Raw genomic sequence first — 4839 nt, 5'->3', positions numbered from 1 at the left:
TCACTCTCTCCATAAATTCATCACGTATGACAAGGCATCACCCATATAGTGTGCATACAATTATTGGACATGAGTGAAAAATCATTTTGACATTATTTTGGAACACTGGTTCTTGCAGCTGCCAGCCAGTGCATTTTACTTCACGTCCTATGTTCTCCAAAAGAGCAAAGACGCTGTTAGCAGACATTCCAAGGGACACGCTCAACGAATATTGGGTGAAAAGGGTGAATCAGAAGTGTCTACGTGCGCAATGCTGCATGCAAGCCTGTCTCTTATGATTACTTCACGTAGGCTACTCAATTCAAATGGGGGCAATTATTCAGTGATATTTGGGCACGTACAGAGCACATTCTGGGCACATTTTGAAATGTTCTGAATCCACCTGGCCTGACGAGCTACTTGCCTTAGGCATGAACATTATATTAGTGGACAAGCCTTGTCAAACAATATTTAGCAGCCAAATGATCAACTTGCTTAAATAATATGGGTAGCATATGCCTTGAGGCATCCACTCTAAATGATGCGTCTTGAACGGAACCAAACGCAATAAACGGCACGGCAGTGACCAGACCTATTAAGGCTCCATAACAATTTTAAAGGGTTTACTCCCTCACGTCGTTTTTGCTATTAGGTATATTAAAACAACGGGTTAGGCTATATATATTAACAAAAAACGTCCTACAGACCACAGGAAGTCTTAAAGTGGTTTTTAATTAAAATTAAACAAACTTACACATAGTCTACTAGCCTAATAAATACAGTGGACTAATTGGTTTATTAATTTTATTGCGTACAGAGAAAAAAATAGGTAGAGGACACAGTTGAACACCAAGCATGAATCACACCGCACCACCCCCGTTCGCAAGAAATGTAGGTTGATTACCGTACACAACACTGGAACTACATATCTCTGGGCGGGGTGGAGGAGTGAGACTTGACTGCATTCATTCCTCAAGTGCTCTTTTACGGAGCTTGGACTAGTGGGTTCCAGCCAACGTTCCGTGTTCCAGCCATTGTAAGTAAAGCGTCTGTTGTTTCTAACATCTTCTGTTGCACGTTGCATGTAAACAAGAGTGACTTTTGACTGTGGCGTAATTGCCTATTATGTCCAACGTTAATTAATTATCTAAGTCAAAGTGGTAGCCTACCTGGTTGGCGAATGCTGATTTTATGTTGGAATTATTAAATGTTAAATAAACTGCATTTACTTTCTGGAAGACATGGGTTAGCCTACTGCACGTTTTTCCTGGACGGTTAATTTGAGAATAGACTAAAGCCACGTTCATTTCTCACAGAAGGTTGAGCTCTATTTTCACCTTCTCATGGGTTTGAGTGTTTTCTCTTTATACAACTGTCCAAGTTTGTACCATCTGCGCAGTGCGCACCATGCCATGGGAAGGTCCTGACTGGACGTTTGTGATGAAAACATTGTGAAAACTATGTGACATTCGTGGGCACCTTAATTCCCACAGCATACCTGTCCTTTGTGGGGTGGATATGAATCCGTGTCTGTGCTGAAGTCTAAAACCCAACTTGTCTGAAGCTCCGTCCGAACATGGATATGGTTACCTGACGAAAGGCATGGTGCATGTGCATGCCTGGGGACTGTCTGTGCGCGTGTGTACGAATCAACGAATGGAGTATTATTGACGGATTGGTGCGCAATTAAGGTCCTGCCATAAATGAGCGCAGGAATCATGGTGTTATGGTAATCGACTCTTCCCCTACCAAGTGGTTATCAATGAGCCCCTGAAACGTTACGGTATATGAGCATGCATCTGGCAGGACATCCGGGCGGTGCAACTCAGCACATGCTTCGACTTAATTTGGGGGGATTCCTTTGGTTCAACTTATACGACAAATCTGCGCAGTGTATCAGCCAAGACGGCTCCTCTGACCAAATGTCAGTTTGTTGTTCCGTAGTTGTGTGTGAATTCAGTTTTATGCAAATGATTAATGTTAATGAATCAGTTCATTTCTGCGTCTGCCTTATAATGTACCCACATGCTGTCCGGTCATTTTTGCGCATTACTCATTAAGACAAAGTCAGTGACGGATCGCATTCAATCAGACTGCAGGCTTGTTTTCTCTGTCAAAGGCAGCATTGGCCTTACTTGCAAGTTAATTGTAAAGGCAGCATTGGCCTTACATGCAAGTGGATTGTAAAGGATAGTTTTTGTATTCTGTGTGACTGCACTGGACACACGAGGGCAGCATTCATGCAGTCATGCGCTCTCCCCATCCAACATGCTAAAGACTAAATATTGTTTAGAAAACAAACAAAAACAAAACAAAGGTCCTCAAATTCCTCAGAGACCTTCTAAAATACCTCAGATAGGCTAACTTAAGGGATTCCCCAAGGTGTGTGTGTGTGTGTGTGTGTGTGTGTGTGTGTGTGTGTGTGTGTGTGTGTGTGTGTGTGTGTGTGTGCATTTCTTAACAATTTTACATTTTCATAGATTTACAGTAGAGTATTATATGACCACACAATATATCCCCTTTGATATATTGCAAAGACAAACTGAAGGGCCTACATAGGCCTACAGTATTGCGTGCTGTGGATTTGTAAGGGTGAGTTTCAGGAAAGAAACTCAGGGTGCGTTCCAATATGCAACCTTGCGTCCTCCACTTGTGCTTGTGGCTCCGTACCAGGAAGTAATATGTCATGATGACATCACTGACAGCAGCATTACCGGTATATTTCAATATCTCGCAAGGGCTCAATTATAAAGTAATTTTCTTATTTGCAAACTGGATGGTTTATGTAGAATAGTCCCCCCAAAATTGTTTTGGCTAGGCTGACAGTGGGGAAACTTTATTGTTTTCTCCATGGAGGAGGGGCCAGGAGGCGGGTCGAGGCCACAAGCCCAAGTGGAGGACGCAAGGTTGCATATTGGAATGCACCCCAGGTGTAGGCAGTAGCCTGCGTACATGTGACCTTGACTAATGGAATAATCAAGAGCCGGAGGCGTATTCCAGTCGAGTTCCTGAGATGGTGGCCGGGCCCCAAAGATGTAGTCCGCTCTTTACATACACTTAGAGGACCACGTAACGTCTGTTTATTCACAACTCCAAACATCTGTGTCCAATATGCAGCTGTTTGACATTGAAGCTAAGTGGAGAGGAGGAGAGGAGAGCAGAGGAGGAGGAGAGGTGAGAAGAGGAGAGGGGTGGGGAGACGAGGAGAGGAGAGGAGAGGAGGAGAGGAGAGGAGAGGAGAGAGGGATGAAGAGAGCAGAGAGCAGGAGAGGAGAGCAGAGGAGGAGGAGAGGAGAGCAGAGGAGGAGGAGAGGTGAGAAGAGGAGAGGGGTGGGGAGACGAGGAGAGGAGAGGAGACGATGGTGAGGGGGGGGGGGTGATTAGCAATACCCTGATGATGAAGAACAGGAGAGCAGGAAGGAATGAGGAGAGGAGAGGAGGAGAAGAATGAGGAGAGGAGAGGAGAAGAGAGGAGAGGAGAGGAGAGGAGAGGGATGAGATGAGGAGAGGAGAGGAGGAGAGGGATGAGATGAGGAGAGGAGAGGAGGAGAGGGATGAGATGAGGAGAGGAGAGAGGGATGAGGAGCAGAGAGGAGAGGAGAGAGGTATGAGAGGAGAGAGGGATGAGGAGCAGAGAGGAGAGGAGAGAGGTATGAGGAGAGGAGAGGAGAGGAAAGGAGAGGAGAGGAAGAGAGGGATGAGATTAGGAGAGGAGAGGAGAGAAGGATGAGGAGCAGAGAGGAGAGAGGGATGAGGAGAGGAGAGGAGAGGAGAGGAGAGGAGAGGAGAGGAGAGAGGGATGAGGAGCTGAGAGGAGAGGAGAGAAGGATGAGGAGCAGAGAGAAGAGAGGGATGAGGAGCAGAGAGGAGAGATGTATGAAGAGAGCAGAGGACAGGAGAGGAGAGAGGGATGAGAGGAGAGAGGGATGAGATGAGGAGAGGATAGGAGAGAGGGATGAGGAGCAGAGAGGAGAGGAGAGAGGTATGAGGAGAGGAGAGATGGATGAGGAGAGGAGAGAGATGAGGAGAAGAGAGGCGTGGAGAAGAGAGAGGGATGAGAGGAGAGAGGGATGAGAGGCGTGGAGAGGAGAGTAGAGTAGAGCAGTGTTTCCCAACCTTTTTTGTCTTGCGTACCCCCTAAGCCTCTTAGTTGTGCCATGAGTACCCCCTAATTAATTTTCTATATCATTTTCTCTGTCCTGATGTGGCTGATCCATACATTTGTTATAATGATAACACTTTTCCAAGTACCCCCTGCAGTGTGCTCACGTACCCCTAGTGGTACACGTACCCCTGGTTGGGAAACACTGGAGTAGAGGAGGAGAGGGATGAGATGAGGAGAGGAGAGAGGGATGAGGAGCAGAGAGGAGAGATGTACAGTATGAAGAGAGCAGAGGACAGGAGAGGAATGAGAGGAGAGAGGGATGAGAGGAGGAGAGGATAGGAGAGAGGGATGAGATGAGGAGAGATTGTCTGTTTGCACAGAAATGTGTCTGGCATGACTCCACTCCACAATCCACATGTAAATCGCACATTAAAGTCACACAAAAGACAATATGGCCAATAGAGTCTAGTCATCCCATCGAGGTCAATACGTTGAGCAGGGCAGCACAGTCCAATACAAATTCAAAAGTTACTAAAGTTACTAAGTTAAGTTACTAAAAAAGAAATTACTAAAAGTAATTTGGGGATGAGGAATGAGGAGCAGAGAGGAGAGGAGAGGAGAGGTATGACGAGAGGAAAGGAGAGGAGAGGAGAGGAGAGGAGAGGATAGATGGATGAGGAGAAGAGAGGAGAGGATAGGAGAGAGAGATGGACGAGGAAAGGAGAGGAGAGAGAGATGGACGAGGAAAGGAGAGG

General features: G+C 46.2%; 1 protein-coding gene across 1 annotated transcript in view; it reads left to right on the top strand.

Moving 5' to 3' along the window:
- The first annotated feature begins 927 nt into the window (after positions 1 to 927).
- Positions 928 to 4839, top strand: part of col6a4a (collagen, type VI, alpha 4a) — a 90795-nt gene continuing 86883 nt past the window's right edge. The window contains exon 1 of the mRNA XM_063198406.1: positions 928 to 1015. The gene's annotated coding sequence lies outside the window, so the exon portion shown is untranslated. The remainder of the gene's footprint in view (positions 1016 to 4839) is intronic.

This window comes from Engraulis encrasicolus, chromosome 5 (assembly GCF_034702125.1).
Source record: "Engraulis encrasicolus isolate BLACKSEA-1 chromosome 5, IST_EnEncr_1.0, whole genome shotgun sequence".
In the NCBI taxonomy this organism is placed as follows: domain Eukaryota; kingdom Metazoa; phylum Chordata; class Actinopteri; order Clupeiformes; family Engraulidae; genus Engraulis; species Engraulis encrasicolus.
The sequence above is the reverse complement of the archived record's forward strand: the minus strand, read 5'-3'. Positions and strand labels throughout refer to the sequence as shown.